The sequence below is a fragment of the Andrographis paniculata genome, unplaced genomic scaffold (genome assembly GCF_009805555.1).
Source record: "Andrographis paniculata isolate CXL003 unplaced genomic scaffold, ASM980555v1 Contig35END, whole genome shotgun sequence".
Taxonomy (NCBI): domain Eukaryota; kingdom Viridiplantae; phylum Streptophyta; class Magnoliopsida; order Lamiales; family Acanthaceae; genus Andrographis; species Andrographis paniculata.
The window spans coordinates 3,149,508-3,167,547 of NW_026137568.1; the positions used below are offsets into that span (position 1 = coordinate 3,149,508).

Below are 18,040 nucleotides of genomic sequence, written 5' to 3' on the forward strand. Positions count from 1 at the left end.
CAATTGAAGCAACCAATTGTAAATACATGTCCGGAACTGAATCAAGAAGTTTCCGAACAAGTGTATTGTCTTCAATTGTTGAACCAAGATTATTAAATTTTGATACCATGGCGCTCAAGTTTCCAGCAAATTCATCTATCGTCTCACCGTCTTTCATTCGCAACCTTTCGAAATCACTCTTCAGCGTATGCAGTCTTGCCCTTTGCACCCGATCAGCTCCAAGATATTTTGTCTTCAATGCCTCCCAGATTTCCTTCGCGGTCCTCTTCTTCGACACTTGCAGAAGGATGTCTTCTGGAACTGCTTAGAATATAAAAGCCCTAGCCATCTTGTTCTTTTTATCGCTCACCGCCTCTCCGGCCGGTGGTTCGATGGAGTCCCAGATCCCCTGAGCATCCATTATGGCTTCCATTTTTATCGCCCATGTCGTATAATTTTTCGGAGTTAACATGGGACATTGAAACGGGACTGAACCGCCGTCCTTTCCTCCTTCTGCTTCTATCGACATATTTTTCAGTTTGAGATACTTGGGCATCAACTTGGCTCTGATACCAAGTGTTAGAAATTAAATTCACAAATTAAAGATCGGGAATATGCAAAAAAAATCTAAATGATTTCTATGATAATAAAAACAGACGGATACACCATGTGTATATCTTTTTTACATCCTACAAGTCCAATGCATACAATCTTATAATTCTAATAGACACGACCTTTCTAGACTGACAGACACAATTTTAAATTTGAATTCTAAATACACATAACTACCTAGGAAATTAATGGAATAAATAATGACAAATAATAATATATAACTAATTATATAATCTACCAAATACATAATCAGAATAACTCCCAACAGTACTATGTTTTTCTTTGCCAAGGTTTTCAATCCTCCATAATGTAAATGGCTGAATCTGAAATGCCACAAAGTTGCTTTCTTACCAACATCTACATTCAAGCATTTTCCTTGTGCCACCTACAAGTTATGTTTGTACATCATGTTTTTACCTATTTCAACATGAGCCACTTGTTGTCCTTGCTTGTCATTGAGACACAACATCCGCCCCTTCATGAACACTGAATAAACTTTCTCCATAAGTTGACCCACGCTCAAAATGTTACTCTTTAAATCCGCCACATAATAAACATCTTCAATTGGTCCTACCAAATCATCGTTTTGCATGAAACAAATTGTATCTTGCCCTTCAACTCGAATTTTTTTATGCATCTCCAAAAGATACTTAGCCACCTTTAGCTTCTCTCAAATTTTTAAATAGGTGTTTCAGGCCACACCTGTGATTGCTTGCACCCGTGTCTAGATACCATATCATGCCATTGTCGTCGTTGGAGTTATTTTGCACCATCATGTGGATTCCTTTATTCTCCTCGTTCTTATATTCAATTGTAAGATTTGTCTTCTCTTCCACCTTTTTCTTGCTCCAACAGTCTCTCGCATAGTGCCCAGCTTTCTCACAGTTATGGCACTTATTAGTATTGCAATTTCTCGCAAAATGGTCATGCTTTCTATATTTATGGCATTCGACTGTCTTGTATCCTCTACCACGTCCCCGGCCTCTCTAGTTTTGTGAGTTGGATTGTTCATTTTCTTCTTGATATCTTCCTGAACCATGGCCTCTAGTGCTGCGACCACTCCAAACACGTACTTGTCCACGAGATTGAGAAGACAACAACGCCTTATCATCTTTAAAAGATGTTATTGTTTTGAGGGCTTCCTCGAGTGTCTCATCACTTCTTTTATTTTTCCACTGCTCATGAGCTTCAAGAGACCCTGAAAGCTCATCTAATGTCAAGGTTGCAATGTCCTTTGACTCTTGAATTGCACACACAATGTTGTCGAATTTATCCGTGAGGGATCGTAGTATTTTATCCACCAATCGAGTATCATCCAGCATCTCACCATTTCTCCTAAGATGATTTGCCACAGTTTGCACCCGGATTATGTATTCGGACGCACTTTCTTATTCCTTCATCGTCGTGCTTTTGAACTCATTGCGAAGGCTTTTGAGACACACTTGTTTCACCATATCGGCCCCTTTAAAACATTTTTCTAGCTTGGCCCATACCTCTTTGGAAGATTTCGCATCAGAAATATTTTCAAAGTCAGATTCATCGAGAGCTTGAAATAGAAAATGAAGAGCAATCTTGTCCTTCATGCGTGTTTCTCTTAATACCTTTAGTTGATTTGTCCGTGAACCCATCAACTCTTTCTGATTCTTCATAACCAGATTCGACCACTTCCCACTCCAAACAATACATGCATCTGAATACTTCAATTCTCATAATTTGATTTTGTTAGCCGTGGAATCATCATCTTTATCGGATTGCTGGAACTCATATTGGCTCTGATACCAATCTGTTAATATCTGGTTCTTTCTGCAAGACACAAAATGCACTGGATTTTAAGAAATCTTCTATCGATGCTCAGATCTTTTCAAACTCATTTTTTCCATTCCATCATCAAGGCATCCTAATAATATAAGAAATTATTGAGAATTAAACTTGATTTAAGAAATAAAATAACCAACTTTTATTGTTTCCAAAGACAGTGGGTGGGGATTGGTAGGGATTGGTGATAGAAACAAAATTAATTAACAGGTCCAAATAATAGTTGTACTTTTGTGAGATGTTAAAGTATTCTTATTTGCAGTATGAGAAAATTAATGTATGATTGATGAAACCTACAACCCTAAAAAGAATCTATTACATTATCGGGTTCTGAAAAATCAAGCATGATGTTATCCTGCGTGTGGGAATTTTTGCCTACTGATCGATGGTGATTCTTCTAGAGGGATACATGTTTTAAGCAATATAACTGATGGCCACTTGCATGATTGTGTTAATATAACTAATTGTCAATGTAGTGCCACAGAGAAGATCCCTTGACCATTCTCTTTCAAAAAATATACCGGTGAAATATTCTCTTCTTCCATTACTTCTTTTTAATTCAAAAGCACCCTTTTGTCAAGGCCAAATTTCCTTCTTCCTTTCGGCCTTGCACTCGGAGTGTGACCAAAAAATATTGTAGATCTTGAAGAAGGTCAATAGTTGGTGTGAGGGTTTGATGATTTTTCGTATGGTCTAGTCTTTCTGTAGTTGTCTTTGGTTCTGCTGCTCATGTGGTGAAGCTATTTGAAGTATTTGGGATGGCGGCTCTACATGATTTGGACATCTCATTTTCTTAGGTTTTTAAATTCTTAGTTGTGTATTTTATGTAAGATTTGTGGCCTTTGTTGGTAATCATCTTTTATGATATATATATATATATGTATATATTTAAATTACAGTCAATGATGACAAACAATGCTTGTGTGGATTGCATCACAATGCCCTGTCTTTGTAAAATCTGAAAAACAATTCAGGACGAGGTAAGGTGCTCATATATTTGAAGCTACCTAGGGCACTTGATCGTGTCCTAAGAAAGTAAATTATGTATTCATTTACATTAATAAAGAAAGTAAGAATGAGAGAAGGGTAAAGTGAAAACATAAATTACTTGTATGCATGAGATAGAAAGACTTTTATATCTTACTATTGATCAAAATTGATATTTACAAATATTTTCGACAAAATTAAGGATTGAGTGTCTTTTCATCAATATAAAGAATATTTTTTTTCTCACAAAATATTACATAAAATATTATTTAAATACAAAACTCAAACAAATATTATAGTTTAGGTGATGTCTTTGATGATCCTAGCTGTGGGGAGATTTCCGCAGCATCGTCCTCCCAATCATCCGGCTCCACCACTGTCACGAGAGCTCTCTCCCTTGGCACATGATTCTCTTGAAATACTCCAGCAGATGTCTGCTTCGTGCCTGAGGTGTTTTTGATGCTCTCCACAGGGATGAAGCTTATTTCTTTTCCTCGGGACCTTTGTATGTCGTATAAAGATTAGAACTTGTAACACCAACTTCTGCTTTTCTATACAACTTCATTTTCTGCTTCTATCATCTCGAAACCGTAGCTTTTGTCACATTTGCATCTAATAAAACATTTTTTTTTTTATACTCAATGAAGGAACAATAAAACATGGTGTATATGCAACTTTAGCCATTTGTGAATAACAAACTATCTCTTGTTTCAAGATAATATGTTTCCATAAGATCGACTATTTAGAAACCAGATTTGAGTATTCTAAACTTTTTAATTAGAAAATCATTTAAAAAGACCATCAATCAAAAAATGAAAATGCTTAGGTTTACTTTCCTTGAAAAAGACCTAGATTGATGAAAAAATAATAATAAAATATATTTTAAAAATCCACAAACTTATATATCAAAACCCTAGTTTTGCTTTACATGAAAAGAAAGTCCAAATGGTGAAAAGAGAAAGGACAGAGTAAAGAAGGAAGTGGAGATCAGCTCCAGGACATGGAACCATATATTACCTTCAAATGTACAAAGTAAGGAGCCGAAGAATGAAAGCGCAACTCAAGGGATCTACAAGATGACAATCAACAATTCTGCAATGAAACAAAAACTTTTACAGAAAGAAAAGAAACTCCAAACTGACTTCCTCACATATGAGAAGCGTTGGTATATATATAGATATTGATAAAGTCTGTAGGCAGACCTGTTACCTGCAGCAGCGGTATTGGAACGGCGATACAAACTAAGAAATGGGTTTGAGTGTGTGAAGAGTGGTAATGGATACAAGCAGAGGCGGAGCCAAACCATAAAAGGGGGGGCTAATTTTTAAAATTTTGAAACGATCATATCATCTATTTGTTATTCAATAATTTTATCAATAGAGTTATCATATTTCGAAAATCTTGCAAAATATCAATCTACATTGACAACTGCATATTACAAGATGAAATTTGTATTACATGAAATTGATAAATAATAAAAACATTTATTAAAAAAAAAAGCTGTTAAAAATATCATTTTCTGTGTATTTGGTTGAGAAATTTTTGAAAATTTTTTTAATTATTATTTATTACTTTTTTTTCATATCTATTTTTATATTATCAAAAAATTATTATGATATAAATTTTTTTTATTATTCATAATTTAAATTTTCACATAAATATTTTATCAATTTTTTGCAATTTTTTAATTTATATGGAGGATAGATGAAATAATTATTGCGCCGCCCGGCCTCAACTGTATTTCTTTGTTTAGGGCAGCACACCTTTCTCTTACTGCACACAAATTAGAGTTTCGAATTGGGCTTTGATTCTCCTTTTTTTATTTGGACAATTCTTTAAGAAAAAGAAACACCAGTTCACTGATGAAAATGAGAATACAGGTCCTATTTATAGTTGTATAACTCCGTACACACATATATATATATAATACTAATGCCTTGGTACGTGATTACAGCAAGATGGTGAAGCGAGCTAGCAAAACGCAGATATCATTCTACATTGGCTGAGAAGATTAACAAGATCGAGGGATTTAATGAAACCTACAAACCTTCCAATGAACCTGTAAAACTTAGGGTTTTCATAAACCAGCTTCATGGGAAATTATCTATAGGCAATACTGTCTTCAATCATCTATGCTTTGCATTCGGAGGAATAAAAAGTACTAGTTGATCTTTGTGGGAATTAATGTACACCAATCGTAGGATTCAGGCATCCAATAGTGTAATTAATGCTGAGCGAAACTTGATAAAAACAACTCGACAACACTGACCTAGCTAGATAACATTTGACATCTCACTCTGAATCAAGAATGGAAGCATATATAGGGAGCAGTAAGTAATCTGGATTGAATTACTTTAAATGCGCCATCGCATACATTTTAGTATTAGAGGCCACAAAATTTGAAAGACAATATATCGGATGATAGCGAATAAGCTGATAGCAACATATTACTCAATCATATATATTTTCATAGCCAGTTGATAGGAACTGGAATACTTTTTCGGCAATGGCAACTAAACAACATTTACCTCATGTAAGATCTTTGTGGATGGCTTAAGACAGCATACACTGAATATGGTGAAGCATTGGATATTGAAACTCTCGTCCAACCATTGAGGAGGATCATTCATCAGTCAGTCACAACAAGTTTATGGAACTCACCTATTTTATATAGCAGACATTCAGTCCCAGTTTATCCAGCCGTTCAACTTGCGAAAACCTGTTGGCGCAAGACATTCCTACAAACACATGGGAGAAGTGAGAGAATATGGTACTTCTTAGAACCACTTCAGATGTTTATTATTATTTTTTTTATGCATTTAAAATGACAACAGTTACGATGCTAATTAGAGTTAATCAATGCGGAATTGATTAACCATATATAGCATACAGTCCATGTTATAATTGTTCGCACCACAGTAATGCATATTATTAACGTATTATAAATACTCATACCATTATTGATTTTAGCACATATCACATGTTAACATAGCATCATACATATGACTGATTGACAAGACATAGTAATAATATTTATTTTAGCCATGTGATATGTATACATTACTATGTAATAATTAGGGCTAATCAATACTCTAACCATCCCTAAAACATTTCTTAGCTCGTGAAAGTAGAGCCAGAGGACATAATATATATACCAAATCTTTGCATCGGTACTATGGGAACTTTAAATAAACACATTACGTTTGCACCATGAACATACATAATATATGCCTATAAATTAGACAAATAATTTATCAATATTTACTAGTAGATATTTGGAAGTTTATTTTGACTTTATTGAACCAAACAAAGAGTAGTTAAATGAGTTTTGATATGATCGTTATTTTAGTTGGTACTTTTCGACAATTGAAGTACTTCCAATTAATTGCATCCCATTTCATTGGCCAAGAATAAAAGGGGTTACTTATATCCACAATTGCAATAAATAGAATGCTAATTACTGTATGTCAAACAAAGAAGTGCAACGTGTAAGAAAAGACAAGTTTTCGCAATGATACGTGGCAAACTCCTATCCATGCAGATATTTGGAAAACATACAAGCATAGAAGAATAGAATAATACAATGTTGTATATAAAGCATATCATGTGATTTACAAAGGAGGAAAGTAAAATATAGAGACATCACTTTCATAATACGACTCACAATTACCTTTGGCAGAAAAAAAATCTTCAAAATGTGTACACAGGCAGCAGCACCTTCCATCTGGAAAATGCTGTATAGCTACTTCTATATAGTTGGTATTCAATTCTGATAATGACATCGCTTTAATGGCCCCCATATCTAGGCCTTTGAAGATGAAAGAATTTTTGCTGGAATATGAAGAAAACCCAACATGTTTTATTAATGCAGGGATACCAAAACAAAGCACCATTTGAAAACTACACTACACCCGCAATGTATAACAGACAATGGTTGCATCTGAATGAAGCTTTTAGGACAGGATGCCCAGCGGCGTAGAAGATGGGATGATCTGATGAAATATTTGAATGATAGTATGAAAGCTTTTCATAGGTATATACGTGGGTAAGGAGAGTTCATTTAGTTTCAATTTTAAAACTTATATTCCTACTATTGATGTTGAAGAGAAAACGAACCGGAAAAAGACAAGTGTCAATTAAAGATATATTTTATCTATGTTTGTAAATTTAGCTAAATTTCAAAAACAAATAAAATAATCACCATGAAAAATACTTCAATAATCAACTAATAAATCCAAAAAGAGACTTAAGGGCATCATTTCGTGAACCAACAAGGGAAGAAATAAAAAGTTCTATAGACTCCATATGCATTTAAATAATAACTACAATGGACACATGGAATCTTAAATACGAAATACATTGATCAATACTAACTCCAACACAGAAAGTGATCTGCATTGTATTTAACATAATATATGAACACTAGTCGCGCCATATTCATGAAGAGAAAACGAAAGATACAAAAATACAGTTATACTAGCTTGTGCTAAAGCAATCGAAAATCTTGTGCTTTTATTGCACGAGAGGATATAAGCAGACAAAAAAAGCTTTTACCCAACAATCACCACAATCTCCCAAGAATATGCAGTTCACAATCCCGAATAGGAAAACAACTTTTAAGCCAAATAGTGAATCTTACCAACATTCTTCCTGACAGATCAACTGAATTTAATTCCAAGCATCTACCTCAAGGCACACATAGATATCTAAGCCACCCTGCATTGGGGAAAAGAAATGGTGGTGCATACAAAATGCCAAAGTTAAACTTACACAGTTATAATAAGATAAAGGATTGAAATTCTCAAAATTGTAAGACACAATTTGAGAGGTTCACCCACAACCCAAAGCATCAGTATGAACTAATGATGAAAAACAGAGCAAAACTGCATGATAAAATGTAGTTTGATCTTCACAAAAATCATATACACCAAAAAAATTGAAATAACCCTAACAACAAAAAAACCCTGACTCTTATCTTAACTCCCTCTCGCTTTCTAGAATTTGTGAAACACATCCGTGGTTGAAATTAGAAATTTCTAAGCTAATTAAGTAAGTCAAAATAGATCGATTATCTATTAACCCATGAAAGTCTATCCTATCGCCTAAAAAAACTACCATTTCAAAACCCCCAACTTCAATTTCATCCTCCAATCTAAACGTGAATAGAAACAGAAACAATTCAATCAAATCATCGCCCAACAGCAGCATTGATTCATAAAAGACAAAACAAGAACTCGAAATTACAGAAGAAAAATTACAAATTATCAGCATTCTCTCCTCAAGGAAGAGAAAATGCGAAGAAACGAGTGAAGTGTAGCGAACGCTCAAAGCAGGGGCAAATGGTGGAAGGCGGTAACGTCTTCATGTGCAAATTCTCTCATGCTGCTCTGCTTGGACAACTGTCTCAGGATTTTCCATTCCATTTCTATGTGCTCCTTCTTTTCCATTTCTCTTCTGTTTTCAATAAAACACTCTTGCACAAAAGTTGAATTTCGGTCAAATATTTCACTTGTGTTTTTATCCTTATTAATTCTTGAGTTAACTTTAACCTCTCTTTAAAAATTATATATACATACATATAATTTTACTCAAAATATTTTCTTTAATATATTATTAAAGTGTTAGAAACTACTTGGGGTGTGTTTGTTTGGGAGATTTAATTAGATTTTTACCATTCATCCAATTTTTTCCCCCCAAAAACATCAAATCAAACACCTATTTTTTATTTTTTATATTATACTAAAAATCAATTTTACATTCAAAACATCACATCAACACCTATTTATATCACATCATATAACTATTCAAATTCAAAATTTTTACTATTCAAATCCCAACTCAAAATTCAAACCCCCAAACAAACACACCCCAAGTATTTGGGCTGGCAGCTCTACATGATTTTGGCTAGCTGAGGTGGCAGAAGTTTCTTGGAGTATTTGAACTAGCTATTGTTACACGATGATCTCTTATTTTCTTAGGTTCCTAAGTTCTAAGTTGTGTATTTTATGTAAGGATTGTGACCTTTGCTTGTAAGCCTCTTTTATGATATATAAAATTTGTACTTTACTTTTTTATTTTTTAAAAAATGACTATCAATGATGATAAACAATGCTTGTGTGCATTGCATTACAAATACCCTATCTTTGTAAAATCTGGAAAGCAATTTAGGATGAAGTGAAGTGTTCATAAATTTAAAGTTACTCTGGGGCAATATTGAGAAGTAAACTTGATTTAACAAATAAAACTCACCAAATTTTATTATTTTCAATTGATAGTTGGTGAGGGTTGGTGCAAGAGTAGGTGGTCTACCAAATATGCATTGAACAAAGTTTATTTTATAATTTTCTATGTTAGTAGGTAGAATTAATATTGGTATTGGTAGGTAGAGTTTATATTATATAAATAGTTGTAATTTGCAAATCATTTTTACCAATCAAGTGTCTTTTCTTCTAATTACCTCTCATCTCCACCAAAGAAATCTTCTTGTACTTTTTTTTGTTTTCTCTTAGTGTTCTTCTTTCTTATTCCAACAAAGTGGTATCGGAGCCATATCATGTTTGTGAGTAATATGTCAACGAATTCAAATGGTCTCTCCTTCCAATACCCTTAACTCACCAAACACAACTTTGATAATTGGGCACTTCGTATGAAAGCCATACTTGGTGGACATAGTGTTTAGGAGAGTGTTGAAAATGGCTACACGATTCCAGAGAATGAAAGAGCTTTGAATCAAAATTAGATGAACAAATTATAGAAGCTACGCAAGAAAGATCAATGTGCTCTTACAATCATCCATCATTTAAGTCGGTGCCGAATCACTTGAAATATGCTCATTTGAGAGATGGTGAGATACTGCCAGTGATCATTTCATCCACAATGATAAAAGTCAAGAAGAACATGTTGAAAAATGATGCAAAGTATTACATGTGGAATGAACCATTAAATTTCGCTTCAACTCTCTCAAACTCCTCATTCACACTTTCTTTCTTCTCGCTTGGATCTATCATGATGGCTTTATAATAACCTAGGGTTTTTCAGAACTTAGAGCAAAACAGAGCACAACTATAACAATTTCACACCTGCAATATTAGTTCTAGAATGGATAAACAATCAAATAAATAGGTAGAAATATCTTGAGTGTTGTTGTTTTGAACCCTATATCCTGAGTCTCGTTTTACCTTTTACATATACAAATTTTGCTGCTTTAGTACTCGTATTGTTAGCGTTTCAATGATATCTCACTGGCTTGTGGTTAATAATTTAGCTTAATTTCATTGCGAAGGGTGCATACCATTGATGAGATATATACCTACGAAGGGTCAAGTGTAAATATATAAGACCGCATCATCTTCCAGGACAAGACATATACCTACTGACAATATTGATTACTTGCGAAATATCTAGATGGGTGCATACCAATGCGTACATAAGACTGCCCACTGCATTTGAATAAGGAACCCGCATCATTTCTTCTTCATCTTCAACTGATTGTGGTGACTGAGCAGCTGATAATCGAAAGTGATTAGTAAAAGGGACACTCACTGGTTTGGCATTATTCATGCCAAAACGCTCCAAGAATTCCCATGCCAAGAATTTCCTTTGTTGCTCCCAAATCCTTTATTTCAAATTTACTACTAAGCTGCAACTTCAGAGAGTGAATTTCGGACATATTCTTGGCAGCAATAAGTATATTATCAACATACACCAATAGATAAATACGAGTACCGTTAACTAACTTGCAAAAATAAACACAACTATTATAAGTACTCCTCAAATATACATTACTCATCATAAAAGAGTCAAACCTCTTATATCATGGCATCGGGGTCTGCTTCAGTCAATATAAGGATTTCTTCAATAAACAGATATAGTGTTCATTTCCTTTGATTTCAAAACCCTGAGGTTGCTTTATGTAAATATTTTCTTCAAGTTCTTCATGTAGAAAGGTTTTCTTAACATCCATCTGTTCTAACACCAAATCCTCAATGGAAATCAAAGCAAGTAAAACACAAATAGAGCTATGTTTGAAAACAAGTGAAAAAACATCATTAAAATAAATACCTTGCACATGACTATATTCCTTTGCAACAAATTGTGCTTTATATCTAACTTTATAACCTCCTGGAATACCTTCTTTTTTCTTGAAAACCCATTTTCTTTTAATAGTTCTCTTATCTGACGGTGGTTTTACAAGAACCCAGTATTATTCTTATGGACAGACTCAAGTTCTTCATTCATTGCCACTATCCACTTAACAAAATCATCAATTTGAATTAGGTCTGAATATGTGGATGCCTCACTGTCTCCACCTATTTCTTCTGCAACAGACAATGCATATGCGACAAAGTCTGTATACTGTTGTAGAGGTCGAGTGTCTCTCCACTATCTTCCAGTGGCTATGGAATATGGCTCTTATTTTGAACTTTCAATATCAACTGATGTATGTTGAATAGAAGAGTCTAGCTGAGGGGTGCTAGAACAACTGATTTCGAACTTCACCTGCTTCTGTGTATTCATACTTGAACTCAAAGACTCCTTGTGAGACAACATAGCCATTTCATCAAATGTAACATTTCTATTGATTGCAAATTTTGGAGATTTGAGATCAGGACAACAAAATATATATCATTTCACTCCAGAAGCATAACAAAGGAAAATACATTTCTTAGCCCTAGGCTCCAATTTTCCTTCATTTATATGCATATATGGTAAACACCCAAAAATATTTGAATTAGAATAATAAAAAAGAGTATCTGACCTAACTTCTTCAGGAGTTATGAAGTTGAGAGTAGAATTTGGAGAGCGATTGATAATGTAGGAAGCCATATTGATTGCTTCAGCCCAAAAATCCTTAGTCAATCCTGCATTGAAGATCATACATATTGCCCTTTCTAAGAGCGTTTCGTTCACACGTTCAACCACGCCATTCTGTTGAGGTGTTATCTTTATTGTATGATGCCGAACGATTACTTCTTTCTTGCAAAACTCAATGAACTTCCCTCTGTAAAATTCCAAGTTGTCATCGGTTCTCAACCGCTTGATTTGTTTTCTTGTTTGCTTTTAAATCAAAATTTTCCACTATTTGAAAGTTAGAAAAATATCATTCTAATTTTTCAATAAATATCCCCAAACCTTTCTTGAGTAGTTATCAATAAAAGTCAGCATATATATGGCACCATCTTTAGATGAAACACGAGATGGACCCCAAAGATCAGAGAGGATATACTCAAGTGTATCTTTTATCTTGTCAACTGCTGGTGACTTAAAACTCACTCTTTTCTGCTTTCCAAATATATGCGGTTGCAAAAATCTAACGATCCAATACTTTTTTGACAAAGAAGTCCTCTTATACTTAAGATTCCCAAGTTTTTTTCCTTCATATGCCCAAAATGCATATGCCATAACTTGGTGATATCAGGTTCAGCCAAGGAAGATGATGAAACAACTGCATGCCCAGAAACAGTCATCCTTTGCAAGGTATACAAGCTCCCAAATTGGATACCTTTCATAATAAGGAGAGCACCTTTGAAATATTCAAAACACCGTTTTGACTCGTGTATCTGCAATCAAGTGCCCCAAGTGTGCCCAAAGAGATGAGTTTCTTTTTCAAATCAGAGACATGCCTAACATTAGTAAGTGTTCTCACAATGCCATCATGTATCTTGATACGAATACTGCCCAATCCAACTATATGTATATTTCATGGATTCTATTTATTACTATGAAAATAATATTCCAGATTACTGGAGTTACAATCGAAGAAAGCATTGTGAAAAATCTATGAAGGTGGTTTTTCATTTAACTTCATTTAATGGTTGATTTTAAATTTTTGTTCATAAAAAAATCTAAAACAATTTTTTTTTTAGATTTTATAGAAAACAACTCATATACTACTCTTAAAAACTATTTCTAAACTAATAATAAATGTATCGGTTTTAACGGAGATCAAAATACAGCCTAATCAAATTAAGATTTTCATTAATACGTTCCAATCTGTTCAAAAGATTTGACAAAATGGTCATTTCACATGTTTTCTCGAATATATCACACATTTTTAAAGGTTTGGTCATTTCTTCCTCAACATTTCTTCACCACACTCTTACTGCTTCGAGAAGAACGAATCTTGAGAACTTTTCAAACTCTATTCACGCATAAACAAAGGTCATAATTTTTCGCTAATTGTTTTTTCATCTAATTTGGTATTCGTGATTGGTCTTAATTTGATTATCAGATCCATCATTGATTTGTAGTTTATATTCTGCTAGCTTTTGCTTATTGCATTTCCTATGTGTGCGTAAATTGAACCAAAATAGATCGTTGCAACCATTGAAGCAAATGATTGACACACTTCAGATAATTTCAAAACTCAGTAATATGTTTAGAACAATAGGTTATTGAAAAGAAACTAAAAATGATGGAAGTAGTATAATTGATTGCTAAGCCACAACCTTCATGCTTTGTGCTCTAATCTGAGTGCCAATTGCGTGTGATAATTTCCTTCTTCTCCTCTATCATCGTCATGTAATTCCTTTCCAAAATCCTTCAAGAATCACAACAATCCTCCATCAAATGAACTTTCGGTTGTCTTTAAGAATATAACCACAGCCTCTGAAATTTGAAGAAACAAGAAGCAGCGCTCGCTCAAACGCAAAGAAAACATTTAAATCCCTCAAGGATTCTCACAATCAAAACTTGAGATTCACCTCTCAAAGATGTTCGTCAAAATAATGAGTAATTCCCTTTAATATGAAAGATAACTAAACTGTGTGTTTCCCAAAAATTTCTTTAGAAATTTCTCAAACGCTCTTCTTCATTCCAGCACATACATTTTTACGATTCATATGGTATTGAAATAGTACAAGTACCACCTCTTTTAACCACCTTCAGCGTCCATTTGCATCAGAGACACCAACTAAAACCACTTTAATATCAACAACCTTTTCCTCATTGTATATAGCCAGGGAACGATATATATATTCCTAAACCTGCCGCATTGGATTTTAACTTAGTTCATGTTAATTACCTACAGTGATGGCTTCCAAAAACTGGCGCGCTCGAATTGATGGGTTTCTCAACTTGGGATTTCCTCAGCGCACTCGTTCGGTTGATTCAGTATTTTATGCACTAATGGTAACGAGGGCTTGGTACTTCTTTTCGCCTGCTGCCGAATGTCAACTGATGGAGATAATCGACATCCTGCGCGACATTACTAAGGACCTCATAGATAACCGGTTCATACTTATGGGATATGCCGCGGAGGACCAATCTCTGGAACTTGGTCAAGAAAGGATCAAAAAATTGCTGTCAGAGCAATTATCCATTCCGCGGGATATTCTGGAGCAAGAACTGAAGAACATTCAGAATTCCCGGGACGAGGTGCGGGGAAAGTACCGTAAATCTCGTGACTGGATGGAGAGGCGACATGCCGAGTGGAATAGATTCAGTGAGGCATGGCCCTCCATTCGTGCTGAGGACCCTCCCCGTAGGGATGTTGCAGATAGACTTCGAATTCTCGAAGAAGACGATTTCTAATCTTAATTAATTAATAATGGCTACTAGCTAGATTGAGTAATTGTATTTCTTTATTTAATGTTTATGTCTCTCGCAATAACAATAGTCTGTGTTGTGTTGTTCATGACCTTTTGCTTGTGGCTAATAATTAAATTTAATTTCTGGCAATAACTATTTTTATTTTTATGGCAAACAATCAAGCCTTTTATTTTTATTTTTGTTCTTTCCTTAAGCACGAGTTTACAATAATTAAAGAACTAATATTTTATGCATTTTGTAAATTTGATATGCTTTTAAATTTGTAGAAGTTTATAACTTGTGGGAAGTGTCTTGGGACACATGCTGGGGTTACAATACTGGAGTTACAAACGAAGAAAGCATTGTGAAAAATCTACAAAGGTGGTTTTCATTTAACTTCATTTAATGGATGATTTTAAATTTCTATTCATAACAAAATCTAAAACAATTTTTTTTAAATTTTATATAAAGTAACTCATATATTACTCTTAAAAACTATTTCTAAACTGATAATAAATGTATCAGTTTTAACGGAGACCAAACCCAATCAAATTAAGATTTTCATTAATACATTTCAATCCATTCAAAAGATTTGACAAAGTGGTCATTTCACATGTTTTCTCGAATATATCACACATTTTTAAAGGTATGGTCATTTATTCCTCAACAGTTCTTCACCACACTCTTACGACTTCGGGAAGAACGAATCTTGAGAACTCTTAAAACTCTATTCACGCATACACAAAGGTAATAATTTTTCACTAATTGTTTATTCATCTGGTTAGGTATTTGTTAATGGTCTTAATTTGATTATCAGATATATCCTTGATTTGTAGTTTATATTTGCTAGCTTTTGCTCATCGCATTCCCTATATGTGCCTAAATTGTACCAAAATAGATCGTTGGAACCATTGAAGCCAATGATCGACACACTTCAGATAACTTCAAAACTCCACAATATGTCTACAACAATAGGTTATCGAAAAGAAACTAAAAATTGATGGAAGTAGTATAATTGATTGCAAAGCCACAACCTCCATGCTTTGTGCTCTGTTCTAAGGAGTAGCTCTCGCTCTAACGCAAAGAAAACATTTAGATCCCTCAGTGGTTCTCACAATCAAAACTTGAGTTTCACATTTAATATGCATAATAACTAAATTGTGTGTTCCCCAAAAATTTCTCTAGGAACTTTTCACACACTCTCCTTCATTCCACCTTCATACATATTTACGATTCCAATGGCATCGAAATAGTACAAGTACCGCCTTTTTTAATCACCTTCAGTGCCAATTTGCATTAAAGACATCAACTATAACCACTTTAATATCAACAACTTTTTAACATTGTCCTTATCGCCCTTTTCAGTATTTGCACTATCTTTCCTTTCATTTAAAAAAAAAAATCTCAATAACCTTGGGGAATGGTCTTAAGCATCTAGAAGAGCTTTTTAGTTTTATGCAACACATGACAAATGCAACCAGCTCAAAAGTCTTTAGAGTCTTCGATAGGATCAACACAACTTTTTATTTTTTAATTTATTTTTATTTTTTCTAATATTGCCGTCTCAATCTAATTTTATAATTCTGCCCTAATATTGTGTATGGCTTTGTGTATGGCTTCTACACCATACATTTTTAATTATATATTTCATTATTGTTTTGCCTTTAACGAAGGAATTTTTTTATCTTTAATTAATAATTAAATTTCCTTTTGATTTCCTGAATTTGTTGTTATTGCATAAATGTTTAATTAATGATTTATAATCGTTTCGTTTAATGCTTAATATGAAGTATTGAACATGTCAGTAGATCAAGATGACTATTAATTTATAATTAAAAATATTTTAATATATAATATATATGTTATTACCACCGAACTCTTGAAACCTGAAGTCGCTAAACCGTCGGATCAAAGTCAATTAGTATTCATTCTCTCATAATATATTGTGTTCTTTCTACATATAATTAACTTTTTAAAACGTGGATTAAAAAATTTTAAAATATACATATATAGTTATTAGGTAAGTCAATTATTACTTGTGGAAGCAACTTAAGAAAAATAATAATTGTTATTTAATATTTTTATATATGGTAACATCAATAATAACTAATTTATTAAATCCAGAATGACTTCCTAAAATCTATAATAAAAAAATATAGGTATAATTATAATAAATGCATCATGATTATAAATTAAGAGGTCTGTGTTAGTTGCAAATCATTGAAGCTCTCTCCTTATTTGTTTGTGTATACAATCATCATCTTTGCTAGGTAACTTGATAATTGATTTGTCATAGTGTTCTTATTTTCAAAAGATATATGCTATATACATATTCAATATATGGTATTTGCATATGATTTAGAAGAATTCAATTTCCAACCATATAAGGGTGATATTAAAATAATAACGTTTGGAGAATTTCATTTGTAATCACAATAGTGGTTGTTTTCTTAACAGCAAAAATTAACTTAGATTTTTTTTTTTTTTTTTTCTTCTATGGCTTTTATGGATTTGGGTTGTTTGATAATTATGGGAATTGATCCATCATTATTATATATTAATGCTATGTTGGTTTATGGAGAGGCAATGATATATATTCCTAAACCTGCCGCATTGGATTCTAACTTAGTTCATGTTAATTACGTACAGTGATGGCTTCCAAAAATTGGCGCGCTCGAATTGATGGGTTTCTCAACTTGGGATTTCCTCAGGGCACTCGTTCGGTTGATTCAGTATTTTATGCAATAATGGTAACAAGGGCTTGGTACCTCTTTTCGCCTGCTGCCGAATGTCAACTGATGGAGATACTCGACATCCTGCGTGACATTCGTAAGGACCTCATACATCACCGGTTCATACTTATGGGATATGCCGCGGAGGACCAATCTCTGGAACTTGGTCAAGAAAGGATCAACAAACTGCTGTCAGAGCAATCATCCATTCCGCGGGATATTCTGGAGCAAGAACTGAAGAACATTCAGAATTCCCGGGACGAGGTGCAAAGAAAGTACGGTGAATCTCATGACTGGATGGAGAGGCGACATGCCGAATGGAATAGATTCATTGATGCATGGCCCTCCATTCGTGCTGAGGACCCTTCCCGTAGGGATGTTGCAGA

General features: G+C 33.8%; 1 long non-coding RNA gene across 1 annotated transcript; it reads right to left on the reverse strand.

Annotated features, from left to right (window-relative positions):
* Window positions 1-5,632: 5,632 nt before the first annotated feature.
* On the reverse strand, window positions 5,633-8,857 carry LOC127249023 (uncharacterized). The gene is made up of 4 exons (XR_007838236.1): window positions 8,652-8,857; window positions 8,033-8,109; window positions 7,064-7,224; window positions 5,633-6,131 (listed from the first exon to the last, which is right to left on the reverse strand). It is a non-coding gene; the product is annotated as an uncharacterized LOC127249023 (long non-coding RNA).
* Between the last annotated feature and the right edge of the window lie 9,183 nt (window positions 8,858-18,040).